The sequence below is a fragment of the Oncorhynchus gorbuscha genome, linkage group LG23 (assembly GCF_021184085.1).
Source record: "Oncorhynchus gorbuscha isolate QuinsamMale2020 ecotype Even-year linkage group LG23, OgorEven_v1.0, whole genome shotgun sequence".
Lineage (NCBI taxonomy): Eukaryota > Metazoa > Chordata > Actinopteri > Salmoniformes > Salmonidae > Oncorhynchus > Oncorhynchus gorbuscha.
In genome coordinates this window covers 59,445,993-59,451,992 of record NC_060195.1, presented here as the reverse complement: position 1 = coordinate 59,451,992, position 6,000 = coordinate 59,445,993, and the positions used below count along the sequence as shown (strand labels likewise).

General features: G+C 44.0%; 1 protein-coding gene across 1 annotated transcript in view; it reads right to left on the bottom strand.

The window, feature by feature from the left end:
- The window catches only part of LOC124010697 (FERM and PDZ domain-containing protein 4-like), a 64,701-nt gene that overhangs the window by 18,300 nt on the left and 40,401 nt on the right, over positions 1-6,000 (bottom strand). The window lies entirely within an intron of this gene.

The following is a 6,000-nucleotide window of genomic DNA, read 5'->3' as shown; positions in this document are numbered from 1 at the left end:
AGGATGATCGGTATGGATGTCTTATTAATTTGTGATGTTGCTATGAGCAGCACCTTTCTCGCTGCCTACCCACTACTGGACTATGGGACATTCTTTTTTCATGGTCCTTCGAGTTGGATATCTACATAATTGGCTGCTACAGTCATTACATAGCCACTGTAGCCAAGTCCTGCCACGAAATTGTGTCAAGAGTGTGAAGGCATGAGACGGTTAGAGAACCACGAGACGACCGTCGGACGGCTCACTGTAAAGGAAATGAATGACGCAAAATCGAGACGTCAAAGCACAACGGGCTTCAAACTAATGCCAGAGATCCGTGAAATTGGTTTTGTATCAACAGCACTAAAATTGGCACCCTCGCTTGGACAAGCTTTTGCATAGAGTGTGCCTAGAGTCAAAACGTATCATTGCCACTCTCAACCCTTCACAGGGCCAAATCATACAGCACATACAATAGACACCATCTGTTGATTTTTGTTTCACATACAAAATATTGGCCTCGAGACTAACACTCTCCAGTTGACTTTGAAACCGTGAGGTAGAAATACCATTGATGTGACAGTGCAACGACAACGCCAAGCCAGGGCACGATGGAACAGGGAGGACGTCAATGTCAGGAACACACAGTAGGTGACAAACACCCACAGATTGATGTGTCACAGTGTGTTCGGTCTCACTTTAGCCTTCCAGCCTCCACGCTGCATTGGTGTCTGCTGTACAACGTGTTAAGGCAACATAACAATCAAGACAAGATCAGAAAACATGTTTTTATTATCAGTAGCCTTTCTTTACGGACACAAAACCCCAGTGAAAACAATTTAGCGTGGATTTTAAATCAGCTGATACTTAAATAGCCCTCAAAAAATATAATGCTTAAGCGATCAGTGGGACAATATCACCCCCATTATCCCATCGTGGGGGTGGGTTTCAGAGAGCCAGCCATGCAGTCGGTCGACATGCTTGTGTCTCAGCGTGTGTCTCATTGTGTTGAAGAGGCATTTGGTCTAAACTCTAAATCAAACTGCTGTGGCGGATTCAGAGCTGGGGCCTTCATCTCCTAATCCTCCTCATCAGAGCCAAAACAAATCCACCACTGTCTGTGTGTCTGTGTGTGTCTGTGTGTGTGTGTAGTAAGAGGATTTATAGGAAGAAGAGGAGGAGAGGGAGTGTATGAAAAATGCCATTCCACTAGAGATCTGATGTCATAGACTAGCAGGGAGCAGAAGGGGGAGACTGTTCCTCAAAAACAGTTGATGTACGGAAGGGAAAGGGAAAGGGTATTGATGTGGGAACCCTGTTGTCTCAGTGCAAATACGCTCATTGTTTTTGCAGGAAGGAAAAGTTGTGGGAGGGATTAAAAAAGAGGAGAAGACTATGATAATAAAAGATTCAAATGATCAGTTCAATGATTAACATCATCACCATCATCATCATAAAACAGAGCGGCTGTACTTTGCATGAATAAATAAAGCAACCATTCAACCACGAAGCCTGTAATCAATATGAAACGTGGGCCATGTAGCAACACTTTTCAAGGAAATCGAAAAGCACTTTACCTTTCAGAGGTAGAATTGGTATTTTCTGAAAAGCTTTTGCTGCAACCCCCCCCCCCCCCCAAAGATAGAACCACTCAAGGCCTTGAATCAATCATTCGGATTCAACTCCAAAAGGTCCCAAAGAACTAAAAACGAGCAACAAATTCAAAAAACAGAACAATTATCTCTTGGCCATTCTGAACAGAATGATGGTGAATCGAATCAATTCCTAAAGTTGTTTAAAGATCTGGGCTTCTAGCCTAATGCCTAGCTGTGAATGACAGCCAGTCTCATGATGACACATAGTCTGTTGTATGATGGTCATAGCCTCCTGAATGAAGTCTTACATCCTATTGCTTGGTTACACCTTACTTCCCTTGATTTCCCCTTCTTTTGATCAGGTCCGTAAAACACTTGAAACAAACAATGGCCTACAGTGGCAAATTACACAATCTCCCTGCACTGGATGTGTGTGTGTGTGTGTGTGTGTGTGTGTGTGTGTGTGTGTGTGTGTGTGTGTGTGTGTGTGTGTGTGTGTGTGTGTGTGTGTGTGTGTGTGTGTGTGTGTGTGTGTGTGTGTGTGAGCATTGGGAGGTAACACGTATTCTGGTCTCTGGACAGTTTACTCATTGTGCAAGCATTGCTCAGCGAAATATCTTCGCTATGTCTAACCTACGTGCTTTGAAAAGGACCACGCACAGTCTCCAGCTTTCCCCAAAACATGTCTAAAACTATCTCTGTTGGAGAAGAAAGGTTTTTCGCGAGGATGGAATCTAGATTTGTCCTATTCTTCAAGCAAGAAGTGTGTCAAAAGCCATTTTCTTTTTCCTGAGTGCTCCCATCCTCAAATACCCATCTAGTTGTGGACTATTCTGTGGAACCACCGCCAGCTATGATCGTCAGAGCAATTAGTGCTTGGTTCAGAGGATCGCATTCTTGTCAAGCTCTGATGGCTGAGGAGACCTCATGCCGTTAGTGCTAGCAGGCTTTCGTCACACTTCACACAGCAGTATGTTCAGCTTGGACGGCTCCTCACTCACCATGCTCCAGCAAGCAGGGGTAAAGAGGCTAGACCGAGAGAGAGAGAGCGAGAGAGAGAGAGAGAGAGAGAGAGAGAGAGAGAGAGAGAGAGAGAGAGAGAGAGAGAGAGAGAGAGAGAGAGAGAGAGAGAGAGAGAGCCCTGGCTAAAACCCCTTTCTCTTTCTCCCCCACCACCTAGACCTCTACCCAGACATTCAGCCAGCAACACACAAGTTAATAGCTTTTCCATGATGTTTTAGTCTCCATTAGCACAATGCCAAAAAGAGATGCTACAATCTCCCTCCCCGGGCCCTGCCTCTCTTTTTACACTCAAAGGAATAACTAGGCTAATACCCCCTTCGCCCCAAGACTGGGTGGAGGGCATAGAAATATTCAACGACAAGAGAGCACCTCAGTCATACAATTGAGACGAGTCTCGACCTCGGTCTCTTAAGGAACCAAAATTAGCACTTTTGGGGACAGGAAACATTAACGTTTGAGAAAACTCTATGTTGTGTTTCTTTACAGCATATTTTCACAATATAGCCGTTTTTCATTATTTATTGGCTAAAAGGCCTCCCTTGTTCGGCGAGAGTTCTACAGTTGCAGAGAGCAAAGGCTAAAGTGATCCTGAGTGTATTTAAGGCTTTTTTCCCCCCAACAACCTACTCTCCCTCCATCTGGGGATCTTCCATCTAAAGTGTGTAGAGGTTTGGTTCCCTGCCATGAATTATAGAAACAGACACAAAGGCAGTGGCTAGAGAGCATCAGTGTGTCCCTATGTGGTTCTACAACGTTCCCTGTGGATGACTAAAACACTCTGCCAGGAGCCATTTTATCACTTCTGCACTCTGCTCCAAACCGTATAAATAGACATGGCAGAATGGAGAGGACTTTAAATTCTACCTAGACGGCGTACATCTTCACAGGTCATGTGGTCAGAATGTGGTATAAAATCAGTCAGGCTAGAGATACTAATAGCCCCACCGATATAGCCGCCGTCGGCAACGTACAATGCAAGTTCTACACATTGTCAATCTATGATCTTGACTTCATCTCCATCCGAGTGCTGTGAGTCAAGGCATCCCATGAACTTTTTTTTCTCCACCACCAGCAGCCTACTAGAGATTCCTCTCCCCTCCCAATTCGGTCTGTGGTGCTTCAGAGAGTCATAAATGAAACATCCCTACATGTCTTTAAAGGATGCCCTCAATGTGCTCCCTATTAATATAGCATGGCTTTCTGAAGATGACAACATGCTTCAGCTCTCACAGCGATGTTTCATGTAACCCGGCCATACCACAACCCATGCTCTGCTCTGAACATTTTGTCCAGGGAGGATACACCATAGGCCTAGACGAGGGAATGCTGAGGACCACATAAAAACTGCAGGCGTTTCGCAGAGGCAGCTGTCGTTAAAATGCAATGTATGGAAGCTTTTGAGTTGTCAAAAATGTGCATTTTAAGTGGATAACCTTGCAGTTTTATTGGGATTTTGTTTCTCAGAGTTAATTGCTATTCATTAAGAGTTCATTGCGTTAGAGTATGGGAAAAGCATGATGTTCCACAATGTAAAACAAGGGGTTTAGGTTTCCATTCAGCAGCACCAGTAGCCCTGAATTGTTCAGCACCATGGACAGCACTAGTGCTCAATCCATCCACCCTACTGAAACCGCACTCAATGCAATCGCCTTGATGCAGCAATTTACTAAAATGGAAGGTCAAGAAGCACGTTGCTGGAATGACAAAGCCTGCAAAATCTCTTTCTTCACTGTCACTTAGTGACTCTCTCTCTCACTCACACACACACACACATAGCCCCTGAGACTTTTGGCCTCCTTGCCGGCATACACAGACCATGTTATGCTACGGTTCCCAAAGGCTTCCCCATGCTCTTAATCTGATTGCTATTCATTCGTGGCTCTGCTATATATAATGATGTATGTTAATTGGGTAAATGAACAGTCTTGATACTCAGTAACGAATGCAATGATACAGTTACAGCTATCAGCTACATTCTCTAGGTGTCGCCACGATTCTCCTTCGTTTACGTGTAGTTTACAGTCACATCAAGTCAAGTGTGTGTATATTGCACACGTGCACACACACACACACACCTCCATCGATGCTGATTGCTCTGATCTTACTATAAATGACATAACATGTTTTGACATCCCCACACCTATCACACTGCGCTTCAAGGGAGCAGAGATCAGAAGGAGAAGAACATGAAAGGCAGAACAAAACAAAGCCATGTCCCTCCATCCTGTCCCTGAGTGACAGTAGCAGGAAACACAAAGAGAGAGAGAGGGTCCTGGGGGTGTGCACGCTGTAGGAGGCTGCCATAGAGCCTGCTGGTGGTAATGGTGGTAGTAGTGGGGGTTGATGTTTTAACTCTGGCACATGGTCTGGCAGACAGCCCACAGCACTGCACAGTACAGCATGACCCTCTGCAGTAGAACAGTAAGGACAGCACACCCTAAGTTGGCTCCACCAGCCAGCCAGTAAGACTCACTCACACAGAGGGAGGGAGGGAGACTATCAGTACTCAGTTCAAGACTCAAAGGCTGGCTCTGAACCCTTTGAGATTCTGTTCTGAAGTGTGGTTCCCTAGGGAGCTGATCCTTTGCCTTTAGTCTTATGGCAAGTGTGTGTGTTTAGTTGTGCTCTCTCTATATTGTTTGTCCTAGTCCTTCAAACAATGATCAAATGGGCAAATGCCCTCTTCAAGGGGTGTCCTTGAGTACTGAAAGATGTGGAAAGGAAATATTCTACTAGGGTATTTGGCTTGACTTCCTATAATCTAGAGGCACCTGTCCATTGAATATTTCAACTTGTATCATCCTTCATTTAAAGAAAACATTAACATAAAGTTATGACATTGCATTATAGCTAATTACTTGGCCCTTTATTTGGCCAGCTGACACACACCTCACTCATTAACAAAGTGATTCATAGAGCTAGGTCACATGCATCTGTGATAGTTTGCAACGGCCGTGTTAATTCTGAATCACACAAAGGTCATTCAAGAGGGATATTTCAAATCCACAGATTAGAGAGAAATAATCGCTGTCATTTTTGTTGTTGATGGAAAATAATTTAATCCAGCTATTTCTCACATTATTGTTCTCCTCCCACTTCAATGTGCTGGTAATCCTGAGATAACCTGATCATTTCTATGATTTTATTTTAATTTGATTTATTTCACCTTTGTTTAACCAGGTAGGCCAGTTGAGAACAAGTTCTCATTTACAACTGCGACCTGACCAAGGTAAAGCAAAGCAGTGCGACAAAAACAACAACACAGAGTTACACATAAACAAATGTACAGTCAATAACACAATAGAAAATTCTCTGTACAGTGTGTGCAAATGTAGAAGGGCAGGGAGGTAAAGGCAATAAATAGACCATGGAGGCGAAATAATTACAATTTAGCATTAACACT